At 40.0% G+C, this 17,283-nt stretch overlaps 1 protein-coding gene across 1 annotated transcript in view; it reads left to right on the top strand.

The window, feature by feature from the left end:
* HEXB (hexosaminidase subunit beta) overlaps positions 1-17,283 on the top strand; it is a 41,423-nt gene that overhangs the window by 13,525 nt on the left and 10,615 nt on the right. The gene's annotated exons all lie outside the window — the stretch shown is intronic.

Below are 17,283 nucleotides of genomic sequence, written 5' to 3' on the forward strand. Positions count from 1 at the left end.
CAATGAATCCAACATTGTAGATTCTCCAAGGTTTCCTCATAGAGGAATTTTAATTGATACATCCAGACACTTTCTGTCCATTAAGAGTATTTTTAAAACTCTGGTAGGTAATTATTTTATTTTAATCCACTGTCTATTCTGAAGATGTGTCCTTTAATGTTGTTGCTTTACATTGGTTACGTATGCTGTTGTGCAGGTTGGAACAGGGGATTCATTTTCCGTATACTAAGTATAAGCACTGGGCTTTCTTCCCTTCCTCCCCTGGGAAGTATATTTCCTCTGCTGAGAAGTGGAGGCTCCCTTAGGGAATCACTCTCTTGTTTTCATTGGGGTGGGAGAGGGGCTTAACCAGTATTCAGTCAGCATTGTTAAGAGAAAGACTCAGTTTTAATAGTGCCCATTGGCCCTCTGTGAATCATTTGTCAAATCATGGGTCTAGACTTCTGGTTAGGAATATATGGTCATTGTACCTCTAGTTGGCTTTAATTTTGTGATCTCCACTTACTTTTTTTCAAGTGGCCTAGAAAGGAATCTGAGAGCAGCTTCATACCTAACGAAGTGTTCCAAAGGAATATGGAACTTCAGGTGGTGGGAGCTGGGGGGCAAGGTGGACATTAACTATTTTCTCTTTTCATTGGTTCATCCCCACCATCACTGCCAGTTTGTAGGGATCGGGAGGTTTTCTTGCCATGTTTTTCTGCACCTTCACCTGATCATTTATGAACACACTATGTTATAAAAAAATTATTTTTACGTTTACATTAAAACCCTGAATTTCTTTCTCCAAAAGACATTATTGTAATTTTTATGAAAGAAATATATGCTTAGTGTAAAAAGTTTGAACATAGATATGCATAAAATAAGTAGCGATCCCATAATTTCATTTACCAAAGATTGACATAAATTTTTATGTCCCATTTATCTCATTTTAAACTTAAAAAATGAATATCTTAACGTATAATATGACTCCTTTTTTTTACTGAAATATAGTTGACATACAACATTATGTTAGTTTCAGGTGTACTAAATCATGATTTGACATTAGCATACATTATGAAACGATCATCATGATAAGTCTAGTATCCATCTGTCCCCATACAGAGTTATTACAATATTATTACATCCCCATGACTTATTTATTGTATAGCTGGAGGTTTGTTCCTCTTAATCCCCTTCACCTATTTTCACCCACCCCCTTACCCTCCTCCCTCCTGCCAACCACTCTCTGTATTTATGAGTCTACTTTTGTTTCATTTTGTTTTGTTTTTTAGATTTCACATATAAGTGAGATCATTGATATTTGTCTTTCTCTGTCTGATGTATTTCACTTAACATAATATCCTCTAGATTTATCCATGTTGTCACAAAGGCAAGATTTCATTTTTTTATGGCTGAGTCTTCTCTGTGTGTTTTGATTGGAGAATTTAGTCCAATTACATTTAAAGTAATTATTGTTATGTACTTACTGCCGTTTTGTTAATTGTTTTGGGGTTGTTTTCATAGTTCTTTTTTGTTCCTTTCATCATCTTTTGCTCTCTTCCCTTGCCATGTGATGACTATCTTTAGTGTTATGTTCGGATTCCTTTCTTTGTGTGTGTACCTATTAATAGGTTTTTGGTTTGTAGTTAGCTCTGTGTGTGTGTGTGTGTGTGTATATATATATATATATATATATACACACACACACATATACATACATATATATGTATAGTTTTATATACATGATTAGGTTAAATATACATGATTATTGTAAGTTGACGATCTCTTAAGTTCTAACAACCCTACGTTTTTACTCCACCTCTCACATTTAATGTTTTTGACATCATATTTTACATCTTTTTGTTTTGTGTATCCCTATGCTACTTATTGTGGATATAGATGATTTTTATTACTTTTGTTTTTTAACCTTCCTACTAGCTTTTTAGATGATTGACCTACTACCTTTACTGTATGTTTGCCTTCAGCAATGATATTTTTCCTTTTGTAATTTTCATATTTCTAGTTATGGTCTTTTCTGCTTAGAAAAGTCTTTTTAACATTTCTTGTAAAGTTGGTTTCGTGGTGCTGAACTCTTTTAGTTTTCAGTTGTCTGTAGAACTCTATCTCTCCTTCAACTCTGAATGATAGTCTTGCTGGGCAGAATATTCTTGGTTGTAAGTTTTTTACCTTTCATCACTTTGAATATGTCATGCCACTCCTTCTGGCCTGCACAGCTTCTTTTGAAAAGTCAGCTGACAGTCCTATGGGAGTTCCCTGGGAAGTAACTAGTTGCTTTTCTCTGGCTGCTTTTCAGATTCTCTGTCTTTAATTTTTGCCCTTTTAATTGCAATGTATCTCGGTGTGGTTGTCTTTGGGTTGACCCTGTTTGAGATTCTCTGTCTTCCTGGACTGTATGTCTGGGTTTTTCTTTGCAGATTAGGGAAGTTTTCAGCTATTATTTCTTGAAATACATTCTTTGCCCCTGTCTCTCTTCTCCTTCTGGGACCCCTATAGTGTGTATGTTATTATCCTTGATGTTGTCCCAGAGGTCTCTTACATTATCCTCATTTAAAAATTTTTTCTGTTCAACTTGGCCGATTTCCACTACTCTGTCTTCTAGTTTGCTGATCTGTTCCTCTCTATCTACAAATCTATTATTGATTCCTTCTAGTGTATTTTAAATTTCATTTACTATATTCTGCAGCTTTTTGGTTCATCTTTCTATTTTCCAACTGTCTATTAAAATTCTGTGTTCATCCATTCTTACGTTCAGTGAGCATCTTTATGATCATTACCTTGAACTCTTTTGGGTAGATTGCTTATCTCTACTTCGTTTAGTTCCTTTTCTGGAGTATTGTCTTGTTCCTTTGTTTAGAACATATTCCTCTGTGTCCACATTTTGCCTAATTCTCTGTTTATTTCTATGTATTAGGTAGGTCAGCTACATTTCTCAATATTGCAGAAGTGGCCTTATGTAGGAGATGTCCTATGGGGCCCAGCAGTGCACTCCTCTGTGGTCACCAGAGCCACCTCTAGGGGTGTCCCCTGTGTGGGCTGCGTGGGCCCTTCTGTTGTGGTACGGCTGACTACTGTGAGTACACTGGTAGGCAGGGCTGGCCCCTGGACCAGTTGGCTGCCAGGGCCCGCCTCCTATGGTGGCTGCTGCCCCGTGGGTGGGCAGAGCTGGGTCTTGGGGCAGCTGGCTATGGGGACCAGGGTTCCTGGGACTGGTGCTGGCCTGTTGGTGGGCAAGTAAGCCCCTGGTGCTGATAGTCTAGAGGGAGGACTCCAAAATAGCACTTGACAGCACCACTGTCCTCGTGGTACAACAAGCTCCCTGAAGTGGTTCCCTCCAGTGTCTTTGTTCCCAGGGGGAGTCCCAGTTGTCTCCTGCCTCTCTGAGAGGCTAAGATCAGCAAGTGGGTCTGACCCAGGCTCCTTACAAATTACTGCCTCTGACTTGGGACTCAGAGCCTGTAAGATTTTAAATGTGTTTTGTTTTGTTTTGTTTTTTAATTGGAGGATAATTGTTTTACAATGTTGTGTTAGCTTCTGCTGTGCAATGAAGCAAATCAGCCACATGTATACCCATATCCCCTCCCTCTTGGACCTCCCTCCTGCCCTCCCCATCCCACCCATCTAGGACATCACAGAGCACCAAACTGAGCTCCCTATGCTATACAGCAGGTTCCCACTAGCTATCTATTTTACACATGGTAGTGTATTTATGTCAAACCTAATCTCCCAATTTGTCGCACCCTCCCTTTCCCCTCCCTATGTCCACGTCTGTTCTCTACGTCTACGACTCTATTCCTGCCCTACAGATAGGTTCATCTGTACCATTTTTTCTAGATTCCACATATATGTGTTAATATATGATATTTGGTTTTCTCTTTCTGGCTTAGTTCACTCTGTATCACAGACTCTAGGTCCATTCACGTCTCTACAAATGACCCAATTTCGTTACTTTTTATGGCTGAGTAATATTCCATTGTATATATGTACCACATCTTCTTTATCCGTTCATCTGTTGTTGGACATTTAGGTTGTTTCCATGTCCTGGCTGTTGTAAATAGTGCTGCAGTGAACATTGGGGTACATGTGTCCTTTTGAATTATGGTTTTCTCAGGGTATATACCCAGTGGTGGGATTGCTGGGTCATATGGTAGTTCTTTTTTTTTTTTATTTTTTTTTTTATTTTTTTTTTTATTTTTTTTTAACATCTTTATTGAAGTATAATTGCTTTACAATGGTGTGCTAGCTTCTGCTTTACAACAAAGTGAATCAGTTACACATATACATATGTTGCCATATCTCTTCCCTCTTGCATCTCCCTCCCTCCCACCCTCCCTATCCCACCCCTCTAGGTGGTCACAAAGCACCGAGCTGATCTCCCTGTGCTATGCGGCTGCTTCCCACTAGTTATCTATTTTACATTTGGTAGTGTATATATGTCCATGACACTCTCTCACCCTGTCACATCTCACCCCTCCCCCTCCCCATATCCTCAAGTCCATTCTCTAGTAGGTCTGTGTCTTTATTCCCATCTTGCCACTAGGTTCTTCATGACCTCTTTTTTTTTTTTTTTTTTTCCCTTAGATTCCATATATATGTGTTAGCATACTGTATTTGTTTTTCTCTTTCTGACTTACTTCACTCTGTATGACAGACTCTAACTCCATCCACCTCATTACAAACACCTCCATTTCATTTCTTTTTATGGCTGAGTAATATTCCATTGTATATATGTGCCACATCTTCTTTATCCATTCATCCGATGATGGACACCTAGGTTGCTTCCATGTCCTGGCTATTGTAAACAGAGCTGCAATGAATATTTTGGTACATGACTCTTTCTGAATTATGGTTTTCTCAGGGTATATGCCCAGTAGTGGGATTGCTGGGTCATATGGTAGTTCTATTTTTAGTTTTTTAAGGAACCTCCATACTGTTCTCCATAGTGGCTGTATCAATTTACATTCCCACCAACAGTGCAAGAGTGTTCCCTTTTCTCCACACCCTCTCCAGCATTTATTGTTTCTAGATTTTTGGATGATGGCCATTCTGACCGGTGTGAGATGATACCTCATTGTAGTTTTGATTTGCATTTCTCTAATGATTAATGATGTTGAGCATTCTTTCATGTGTCTGTTGGCAATCTGTATCTCTTCTTTGGAGAAATGTCTATTTAGGTCTTCTGCCCATTTTTGGATTGGGTTGTTTGTTTTTTTGTTATTGAGCTGCATGAGCTGCTTGTAAATCTTGGAGATTAATCCTTTGTCCGTTGCTTCATTTGCAAATATTTTCTCCCATTCTGAGGGTTGTCTTTTGGTCTTGTTTATGGTTTCCTTTGCTGTGCAAAAGCTTTTAAGTTTCATTAGGTCCCATTTGTTTATTTGTGTTTTTATTTCCATTTCTCTAGGAGCTGGGTCAAAAAGGATCTTGCTGTGACTTATGTCATACAGTGTTCTGCCTATGTTTTCCTCTAAGAGTTTGATATTGTCTGGCCTTACACTTAGGTCTTTAATCCATTTTGAGTTTATTTTTGTGTATGGTGTTAGGGAGTGTTCTAATTTCATACTTTTACATGTACCTGTCCAATTTTCCCAGCACCACTTATTGAAGAGGCTGTCTTTTCTCCACTGTATATGCTTGCCTCCTTTATCAAAGATAAGGTGACCATATGTGCGTGGGCTTATCTCTGGGCTTTCTATCCTGTTCCATTGATCTATATTTCTGTTTTTGTGCCAGTACCAAACTGTCTTGATTACTGTAGCTTTGTAATATAGTCTGAAGTCAGGGAGCCTGATTCCTCCAGCTCCATTTTTCGTTCTCAAGATTGCTTTGGCTATTCGGGGTCTTTTGTGTTTCCATACAAATTGTGAAATTTTTTGTTCTAGTTCTGTGAAAAATGCCAGTGGTAGTTTGATAGGGATTGCATTGAATCTGTAGATTGCTTTGGGTAGCAGAGTCATTTTCACAATGTTTATTCTTCCAATCCAAGAACATGGTATATCTCTCCATCTATTTGTATCATCTTTAATTTCTTTCATCAGTGTCCTATAATTTTCTGCATACAGGTCTTTTGTCTCCTTAGGTAGGTTTATTCCTAGGTATTTTATTCTTTTTGTTGCAATGGTAAACGGGAGTGTTTTCTTAATTTCACTTTCAGATTTTTCATCATTAGTATACAGGAATGCAAGAGATTTCTGTGCATTAATTTTGTATCCTGCTACTTTACCAAATTCATTGATTCGCTCTAGTAGTTTTCTGGTAGCATCTTTTGGATTCTCTATGTATAGTATCATGTCATCTGCAAACAGTGACAGCTTTACTTCTTCTTTTCCGATTTGGATTCCTTTTATTTCTTTTTCGTCTCTGATTGCTGTGGCTAACACTTCCAAAACTATGTTGAATAATAGTGGTGAGAGTGGGCAACCTTGTCTTGTTCCTGATCTTAGTGGAAATGGTTTCAGTTTTTCACCATTGAGGACAATGTTGGCTGTGGGTTTGTCATATACGGCCTTTATTATGTTGAGGAAAGTTCCCTCTATGCCTACTTTCTGCAGGACTTTTATCATAAATGGGTGTTGAATTTTGTCGAAAGCTTTCTCTGCATCTATTGAGATGATCATATGGTTTTTCTCCTTCAATTTGTTAATATGATGTATCACGTTGATTGATTTGCGTATATTGAAGAATCCTTGCATTCCTGGAATAAACCCCACTTGATCATGGTGTATGATCCTTTTAATGTGCTGTTGGATTCTGTTTGCTAGTATTTTGTTGAGGATTTTTGCATCTATGTTCATCAGTGATATTGGCCTGTAGTTTTCTTTCTTTGTGACATCTTTGCCTGGTTTTGGTATCAGGGTGATGGTGGCCTCGTAGAATGAGTTGGGGAGTGTTCCTCCCTCTGCAATATTTTGGAAGAGTTTGAGAAGGATAGGTGTTAGCTCTTCTCTAAATGTTTGATAGAATTCGCCTGTGAAGCCATCTGGTCCTGGGCTTTTGTGTGTTGGAAGATTTTTAATCACAGTTTCAATTTCAGTGCTTGTGATTCGTCTGTTCATATTTTCTATTTCTTCCTGGTTCAGTCTCGGCAGGTTGTGCATTTCTAAGAATCTGTCCATTTCTTCCAGGTTGTCCATTTTATTAGCATAGAGTTGCTTGTAGTAATCTCTTATGATCGTTTGTATTTCTGCAGTGTCAGTGGTTACTTCTCCTTTTTCATTTCTAATTCTATTAATTTGAGTCTTCTCCTTTTTTCTCTTGATGAGTCTGGCTAATGGTTTATCAATTTTGTTTATCTTCTCAAAGAACCAGCTTTTAGTTTCATTGATTTTTGCTATTGTTTCCTTCATTTCTTTTTCATTTATTTCTGATCTGATCTTTATGATTTCTTTCCTTCTGCTAGCTTTGGGGTTTTTTTGTTCTTCTTTCTCTAATTGCTTTAGGTGCAAGGTTAGGTTGTTTATTCGAGATGTTTCCTGTTTCTTGATGTAGGCTTGTATTGCTATAAACTTCCCTCTTAGAACTGCTTTTGCTGCATCCCATAGGTTTTGGATCGTCGTGTCTCCATTGTCATTTGTTTCTAGGTATTTTTTGATTTCCCCTTTGATTTCTTCAGTGATCACTTCGTTATTTAGTAGTGTATTGTGTAGCCTCCATGTGTTTGTATTTTTTACAGATCTTTTCCTGTAATTGATATCTAGTCTCATAGCGTTGTGGTCGGAAAAGATACTTGATACGATTTCAATTTTTTAAAATTTACCAAGGCTTGATTTGTGACCCAAGATATGATCTATCCTGGAGAATGTTCCATGAGCACTTGAGAAAAATGTGTATTCTGTTGTTTTTGGGTGGAATGTCCTATAAATATCAATTAAGTCCATCTTGTTTAATGTATCATTTAAAGCTTGTGTTTCCTTATTTATTTTCATCTTGGATGATCTGTCCATTGGTGAAAGTGGGGTGTTAAAGTCCCCTACTATGATTGTGTTACTGTCGATTTCCCCTTTTATGGCTGTTAGTATTTGCCTTATGTATTGAGGTGCTCCTATGTTGGGTGCATAAATATTTACAATTGTTATACCTTCCTCTTGGATCGATCCCTTGATCATTATATAGTGTCCGTCTTTGTCTCTTGTAATTGTCTTTATTTTAAAGTCTATTTTGTCTGATATGAGAATTGCTACTCCAGCTTTCTTTTGATTTCCATTTGCATGGAATATCTTTTTCCATCCCCTCACTTTCAGTCTGTATGTGTCTCTAGGTCTGAAGTGGGTCTCTTGTAGACAGCATATATATGGGTCTTGTTTTTGTATCCATTCAGCCAGTCTGTGTCTTTTGGTGGGAGCATTTAATCCATTTACATTTAAGGTAATTATCGATATGTATGTTCCTATTCCCATTTTCTTAAATGTTTTGGGTTTGTTATTGTAGGTGTTTTCCTTCTCTTGTGTTTCTTGCCTAGAGAAGTTCCTTTAGCATTTGTTGTAAAGCTGGTTTGGTGGTGCTGAACTCTCTCAGCTTTTGCTTGTCTGTAAAGGTTTTAATTTCTCCATCAAATCTGAATGAGATCCTTGCTGGGTAGAGTAATCTTGGTTGTAGGTTTTTCTCCTTCATCACTTTAAGTATATCCTGCCACTCCCTTCTGGCTTGCAGCGTTTCTGCTGAAAGATCAGCTGTTAACCTTATGGGGATGCTCTTGTGTGTTATCTGTTGTTTTTCCCTTGCTGCTTTTAATATGTTTTCTTTATATTTAATTTTTGATAGTTTGATTAATATGTGTCTTGGTGTGTTTCTCCTTGGATTTATCCTGTATGGGACTCTCTGTGCTTCCAGGACTTGATTAACTATTTCCTTTCCCATATTAGGGAAGTTTTCAACTATAATCTCTTCAAATATTTTCTCAGTCCCTTTCTTTTTCTCTTCTTCTTCTGGGACCCCTATAATTCGAATGTTGGTGCGTTTAATGTTGTCCCAGAGGTCTCTGAGACTGTCCTCAGTTCTTTTCATTCTTTTTTCTTTATTCTGGTCTGCAGTAGTTATTTCCACCATTTTATCTTCCAGGTCACTTATCCGTTCTTCTGCCTCAGTTATTCTGCTATTGATCCCATCTAGAGTATTTTTAATTTCATTTATTGTGCTTGTCATCGTTTCTTGATTCCTCTTTAGTTCTTCTACGTCCTTGTTCAATGTTTCTTGCATTTTGTCTATTCTATTTCCAAGACTTTGGATCATCCTTACTATCATTATTCTGAATTCTTTTTCAGGTAGACTACCTATTTCCTCTTCATTTGTTAGGTCTGGTGTGTTTTGACCCTGCTCCTTCATCTGCTGTGTGTTTTTCTGTCTTCTCATTTTGCTTATCTTACTGTGTTTGGGGTCTCCTTTTCACAGGCTGCAGGTTCGTAGTTCCCGTTGTTTTTGGTATCTGTCCCCAGTGGCTAAGGTTGGTTCAGTGGGTTGTGTAGGTTTCCTGGTGGAGGGAACTAGTGCCTGTGTTCTGGTGGATGAGGCTGGATGTTGTCTTTCTGGTGGGTTCGTCCACGTCTGGTGGTGTGTTTTGGGGTGTCTGTGGCCTTATTATGATTTTAGGCAGCCTCTCTGTTAATGGATGGGGCTGTGTTCCTCTCTTGCTAGTTGTTTGGCATAGGGTGTCCAGCACTGTAGCTTGCTGGTCGTTGAGTGAAGCTGGGTCTTGATGTTGAGATGGAGATCTGTGAGAGATTTTTGCCGTTTGGTATTACGTGGAGCTGGGAGGTCTCTTGTGGACCAGTGTCCTGAAGTTGGCTCTCCCACCTCAGAGGCACAGCCCTGATGCCTGGCTGGAGCACCAAGAGCCTTTCATCCACACGGCTCAGAATAAAAGGGAGAAAAAATGGAAAGAAAGAAAAAAAGAGGATAAAATAAAATAAAATAAAATAAAATAAAATAAAATAAAGCAATTATAATAAAAAATAAGAAAAAAAAATTATTAAGAGTAAATTTATTAAGAAAAAAAATTTTTTAATTTTTAAAAATAGATTTATTAATTTTTTATACTAAAAATAAGAAAAAAATTATTTAGAAAAAATTTATTAAGAAAAAAAATTTTTTAATTTTTTAAAATAAAAAATATGAAAAAACTTATTAAAAATTTTTTTAAAAATAGAAAATAAGGAAAAAATTATTAAGAAAACATTTATTAGGGAAAAAAAAAAATTTTAAGCCAAAAAAAAAAACAAACAAAAAAAACGGACGGACCTAACCCTAGGACTAACGGTGAGAGCAAAGCTATACAGACAAAATCTCACCCAGAAGCATACACATCTACACTCACAAAAAAAAGGAAAAGGGGAAAAGTTAATATATCCTGCTCCCAAAGTCCATCTCCTAAATTTGGGATGATTCGTTGTCTATTCAGGTATTCAACAGATGCAGGCACATCAAGTTGTTTGTGGAGCTTTAATCCGCTGCTTCTGAGGCTGCTGGGAGAGATTTCCCTTTCTCTTCTTTGTTCGTACAGCTCCCGGGGTTCAGCTTTGGATTTGGACCCGCCTCTGCATGTAGGTTCCCTGAGGGCGTCTGTTCCCCGCCCAGACAGAACGGGGTTAAAGGAGCAGCTGATTCGGGGGCTCTGGCTCAGTCAGGCCGGGGGGAGGGAGCGGTACGGAGGAGGCGGGGCGAGCCTGCGGCGGCAGAAGCGCAGAAGCCGGCGTGACGTTGCAGCAGCCTGAGGCGCGCCGTGCGCTCTCCCGGGGAAGTTGTCCCCGGATTACGGGAGCCTGGCCGTGGCGGGCTGCACAGGCTCCCGGGAGGGGCGGTGTGGAGAATGACCTGTGCTCGCCCACAGGCTGTTTGGTGGCGGCAGCAGCAGCCTTAGCGTCCCATGCCCGTCTCTGGGGTCCGCGCTGATAGCCGCGGCTCGCGCCCGTCTCTGGAGTTCGTTTAAGTGGCGCTCTGAATCCCCTCTCCTTGCACGCCGCGAAACAAAGAGGCAAGAAAAAGTCTCCTGCCTCTTCGGCAGCTGCAGACTTTTTCTCGTGCACCCTCCCGGCTAGTTGTGGTGCGCTAGACCCTTCAGGCTGTGTTCACGCAGCCAACCCCAGTCCTCTCCCTGGGATCCGACCGAAGCCCGCGCCTCAGCTCCCAGCCCCCGCCCGCCCCGGCGGGTGAGCAGACAAGCCTCTCGGGCTGGTGAGTGCTGCTCGGCACCGAGCCTCTGTGCGGGAATCTCTCCGTTTTTCCCTCTGCGTCCCTGTTGCTGTGGGATCCGCGCTGATAGCCGCGGCTCGCGCCCGTCTCTGGAGCTCGTTTAGGTGGCGCTCTGAATCCCCTCTCCTTGCGCGCCGCGAAACAAAGAGGCAAGAAAAATTCTCTTGCCTCTTTGGCAGCTGCAGTCTTTTTCCCGGACTCCCTCCCGGCTAGCACCGAAGCCCGAGCCCCAGCTCCCAGGCCCCGCCCGCCCCGGCGGCTGAGCAGACAAGCCTCTCGGGCTGGTGAGTGCTGGTCGGCACCGCTCCTCTGTGCGGGAATCTCCGCTTTGCCCTCCGCACCACTGTGGCTGCGCTCTCCTTCGTGGCTCCGAAGCTTCCCCCCTCTGCTACCCGCAGTCTCTGCCCACGAAGGGGCTTCCTAGCGTGTGGAAACCTTTCCTCCTTCACAGCTCCCTCCCACTGGTGCAGGTCCCGTCCCTATTCTTTTGTCTCTGTTATTTCTTTTTTCTTTTGCCCTACCCAAGTACGTGGGGATTTTCTTGCCTTTTGGGAGGTCTGACGTCTTCTGCCAGCGTTCAGTGGGTGTTCTGTAGGAGCAGTTCCACGTGTAGATGTATTTCTCATGTATCTGTGGGGAGGAAGGTGATCTCCGCGTCTTACTCTTCCGCCATCTTGCCCCTCCCTCGGCCCATATGGTAGTTCTATTTTTAGTTTTTTATGGAACCTCCATAATGTTCTCCATAGTGGCTATATCAATTTACATTCCCACCAGTGTCCAAAAGGGTTCCCTTTTCTCCACACCCTCTCCAGCATTTGATGATGGCCATTCTGACTGGTGTGAGGTGATATCTCTTTGTAGTTTTGATTTGCATTTCTCTAATAATTAGTGATGTTGAGCATCTTTTCATGTGCCTCTTGGCCATCTGTATGTCTTCTTTGGAGAAATGTCTATTTAGGTCTTATGCCCATTTTTTAATTGGGTTGTTTGTTTTTTTGCTGTTAAGCTCCATGAGCTGTTTGTATATTTTGGAGATTAATCCTTTGTCAGCTGCTTCATTTGCAAATATTTTCTCCTATTCTGAGGGTTGTCTTTTCGTCTTATTTATGGTTTCCTTTGCTGTGCAAAAGCTTTTAAGTTTCATTAGGTACCATTTGTTTATTTTTGTTTTTACTTTCATTACTTTAGGAGGTGGGTCAAAAAAGATCTTGCTATGATTTATGTCAAAGAGTGTTTTTCCTATGTTTTCCTCTAAGAGTTTTATAGTGTCCGGTCTTACATTTAGGTCTTTAATCCATTTTGAGTTTATTTTTGTGTATGGTGTTAGGTAGAGTTCTAATTTCATTCTTTTACATGTAGCTGTCCAGTTTTCCCAGCACCACTTATTCAAGAGTCTGTCTTTTCTCCATCATATGTTCTTGCCTCCTTTTTCATAAATAAGGTGGCCATATGTGCGTGGGTTTATCTCTGGGCTTTCTATCCTGTTCCATTGATCTATATTTCTGTTTTTGTGCCAGTACCACACTGTCTTGATTACTGTAGCTTTGTAGTATACTTTGAAATTGGGGAGCCTGATTCCTCCAGCTCCATTTTTCTTTCTCAAGATTGCTCTGGCTATTTGGTGTCTTTTGTGTTTCCATACAAATTGTAAAATTTTTTGTTCTAGTTCTGTGAAGAATGCCATTGGTAGTTTGATAGGGATTGAATTGAATCTGCAGATTTCTTTGGGTAGTATAGTCATTTTCACAATATTGATTCTTCCAATCCAAGAACATGGTATGTTTCTCTGTTTATGTCATCTTTGATTTCTTTCATCAGTGTTTTATCATTTTCTGAGTATAAGTCTTTTGCCTCCTTAGGTAGGTTTATTCCTAGGTATTTTGTTCTTTTTGTCATGATGGTAAATGGGATTGTTTCCTTAATTTCTTTCTCTGATTTTTTTGTTGTTAGTGTATAGGAATGCAAGAGATTTCTGTGCATTAATTCTGTATCCTGCAACCTTACCAAATTCATTGATTAGTTCTAGTAGTTTTCTGGTGGCATCTTTAGGATTTTCTATGTATAGTATCATGTCATCTGCAAACAGTGAAAGTTTTACTTCTTTTCCAATTTGTATCCCTTTTATTTCTTTTTCTTCTCTGATTGCCGTGGCTAGGACTTCCAAAACTACATTGAATAAGAGTGGCGAGAGTGGACATCCTTGTCTTGTTCCTGATCGTAGTGGAAATGCTTTTAGTTTTTCACCATTAAGAAGGGTGTTTGCTGTGGGTTTGTCATATATGGCTTTTATTATGTTGAGGTAGGTTCCCTCTATGCCCATTTTCTGGAGAGTTTTTATCATAAATGGGTATTAAATTTTGTCAAAAGCTTTTTCTGCATTTATTGAGATGATCATATGGTTTTTATTCTTTAATTTACTAATATGGTGTATCACATGGATTGATTTGTGTATATTGAAGAATCCTTGCATTCCTGGGATAAATCCCACTTGATCGTGGTGTATGATACTTTTAATGTGTTGTTGGATTCTGTTTGCTAGGATTTTGTTGAGGATTTTTGCATCTATGTTCATCAGTGATGTTGGTCTGTAATTTTCTTTTTTTTAATATCTTTGCCTGGTTTTGGTATCAGGGTGATGGTGGCCTCGTAGAATGAATTTGGGAGTGTTCCTCCCTCTGCAGTTTTTTGAAGAGTTTGAGAAGGATAGGTGTTAGCTCTTCTGTAAATGTTTGATAGAATTCACATGTGAATCCATCTGGTCCTGGACTTTGCTGGAAGATTTTTAATTACAGTTTCAATTTCATTACTTGTGATAGGTCTGTTTATATTTTCTAATTCTTCCTGGTTTAGTCTTGGAAAATTGTACCTTTCCAAGAATTTGTCCATTTCTTCGTGGTTGTCCATTTTATTAGCATATAGTTGTAGTAATCTCTTATAATCCTTTGTATTTCTGCGGTGTCAGTTGTGATTTCTCCTTTTTCATTTCTAGTTTTATTGATTTGCATCCTCTCCTTTTTTTTTCTTGATGAGTCTGGCTAAAGGTTTATCAATTTTGTTTTTCTTCTCAAAGAACCAACTTTTATTTTTCTGTGCTATTGTTTTCTTTGTTTCTATTTCATTTATTTCTCCTCTGATCTTTATGATTTCTTTCCTTCTACTGACTTTGGGTTTTCTTTGTTCTTTCTCTAGTTGCTTTATGTGTAAGGTTAGATTGTTTATTTGGGATTTTTCTTGTTTCTTGAGGTGAGATTGAATTGCTATAACCTTCCCTCTTAAAACTGCTTTTGCTGTGTCCCATAGGTTTTGGGACGTCGTGTTTTCATTGTCATTTGTTTCTATGTATTTTTTAATTTCTCCTTTGATTTCTTCAGTGATCTCTTGGTTATTTAGTAGTGCACTGTTTAGCCTCCATGTGTTTGTGTTTTTTACAGTTTTTTTCCTGTAATTGATTTCCAGTCTCATAGCATTGTGGTCAGAAAAGATGCTTGATATGATTTCAATTTTCTTAAATTTCCTGAGGCTTGATTTGTGACCCAAGATGTGATCTATCCTGGAGAATGTTCCCTGTGCACTTGAGAAGAAAGAGTATTCTGCCACTTTCAGGTAGAATGTCCTATAAATATCAATTAAATCTGTCTGGTCTATTGTGTCATTTAAAGCTTGTGCTTCCTTATATATTTTGTTTGGACGATCTGTCCATTGGTGTAAGTGGGGTGTAAAAGTTCCCTACTATTATTGTGTTACTGTCTATTTCCCCTTTTATGCTTGTTAGCATTTGCCTTATGTATTGAGGTGCTCTTATGTTGGGTGCATAAATATTTATAATTGTTATATCTTCTTGGATTGATCCCTTGATCATTATGTAGTATCCTTCCTTATCTCTTGTAACAGTCTTTATTTTAAAGTCTGTTTTATCTGATAAGATTATTACTACTCCAGCTTTCTTTTGATTTCCATTTGCATGGAATATCTTTTTCCATCCCTTCAGTTTCAGTCTGTATGTGTCCCTAGGTCTGAAGTGGGTCTCTTGTAGACAGCATATATATGGGTCTTGTTTTTGTATCCATTCAGCCAGTCTGTGTCTTTTGCTTGGAGCATTTAATCCATTTATATTCAAGGTTATTATCAATATGTATGTTCCTATTCCCATTTTCTTAATTGTTTTGGGTTTGTTTTCTGGGTCTTTTTCTTCTCTTGTGTTTCCTGCCTAGAGAAGTTCCTTTAGCATTTGTTGTAAAGCTGCTTTGGTGGTGCTGAATTCTCTTAGTTTTTGCTAGTCTGTAAAGCTTTTGATTTCTCCGTCAAATTTGAATGAGATCCTTGCTGCGTAGAGTAATCTTGGCTGTAGGTTTTTGTCTTTCATCACTTTAAGTATATCCTGCCACTCCCTTCTGGCCTGCAGAGTTTCTCCTGAAAAATCAGCTGATAACTGTGGGGATTCCTTTGTACGTTATTTTTTGCTTTTCCCTTGCTGCTTTTAATATTTCTTCTTTGAATTTAATTTTTGTTTGTTTGATTACATGTGTCTTGGTGTGTTTTTCCTAGGGTTTATCCTGTATGGGACTCTCTGTGCTTCCTGGACTTGGGTGATTATTTCCTTTCCCATGTCAGGAAAGTTTTCCACTATAATCTCTTTGAATATTTTCTCAGACCCTTTCTTTTTCTCTTCTTTTTCTGGGACCCCTATAATTCGAATGTTGGTGTGTTCAGTGTTGTCCCAGAGGTCTCTGAGATTGTCTTCAATTCTTTTCATTCTTTTTTCTTTATTCTGCTCCTTGGCAGTTATTCCCACCATTCTGTCTTCCAGTTCACTTATTCGTTCTTTTGCCTCAGTTATTTTGTTATTGATGCCTTCTAGTGTATTTTTCATTTCAGTTATTGTGTTGTTCATCTCTGTTTATTTGTTCTTTAGTTCTTCTAGATCTTTGTTAAACATTTCTTGTATTTTCTCAATCCATGCCTCCATTCTGTTTCCAAGATTCTGGATCATCTTTACTATCATTACTCTGAATTCTTTTTCAGGTAGGTTGCCTATCTCCTCTTCATTTATTTGATCTTGTAGGTTTTTATTTTGCTCCTTCATCTGTGACATATTTTTTTGTCATCTCATTTTTTTTTTTTCTGGGGTGGGATTGTGTTCCTGTGTTACTGGTTGTTTAGCCTGAGGCTTCCAGCACTGGAGTTTGTAGGCTGTTGGGTAGAGCTGAGTCCTGGTGCCAAGATGAGGACCTCTGAGAGACCTCACTCCAGTGAGTTATTCCCTGGGATCTGAGGTCCTCTGTTAGTCCAGTGGTTCAGACTTGGAGCTCCCACCACAGGAGCTCAGGCACGACCCCCAGCTCGTGAACCAAGATCCTGCAAGCCATGCAGGGTGGCAAAAAAAAAAAAAAAAAAGGAGCTGAAGAATAACAAAGAGTAAAAAAGAAAATAAGATTAGAAAACTAACAGATATGTTAGAAAAAATAAAAATATAGATGAAACAACTGGAAGGTAAAAAAGCAAAAAGGGGAAAAATAGCTGGAAAAGGCCTTGGCTGTGGGAGGCGGGGTTTAGGTGGTGGGCGGGGCCTATGCTTAGGCTGGGCTGAAAAGGCCCTTCGGGGGTGGAGCTTAGGTTCAATGCAGCAGGAGGGGCCCAGGAGTGCCTCTGGCCTTGAGGGCAGAGGACCAGGTCTGGGACTCCAGCAGGCTCCCTGGGCCTGAGTGGGCAGGGGAAATGCTAGACGCATTCCCCCCGATCCTCCGATCCTGGAGGGTCCCTCCCCGTTGGCCTCTCTTCTTCTCCCCACCCCCCTCCTATGCCCCTAGGCCCCATGGCTAGAGGGGGCCCTGGAAAGCAGGGGACCAGACCTGGAAGCCCAACAGGATTCCTGGGGCCAAGTGGGCAGGGGAAATGCCCGCCAGGCCTCCCCTGATCCTCCGGTCCTGGGGGTTCCCCCGCCACCATCTGCCTCCTCTTTCCCGCTCCTCCCTCCCTCCCTCCCACACCTCTAGGACCCGCGAGGCCCGAGGGGACCCTGGAGAACAGAGGACCAGGCCCAGGAGCCCAGCAGGCTTCCCGGGGCCTGAGTGGGCGGGGTAAACGCCTTCCGCATCTCCCCTG

This window comes from Eubalaena glacialis, chromosome 4 (genome assembly GCF_028564815.1).
Source record: "Eubalaena glacialis isolate mEubGla1 chromosome 4, mEubGla1.1.hap2.+ XY, whole genome shotgun sequence".
Lineage (NCBI taxonomy): Eukaryota > Metazoa > Chordata > Mammalia > Artiodactyla > Balaenidae > Eubalaena > Eubalaena glacialis.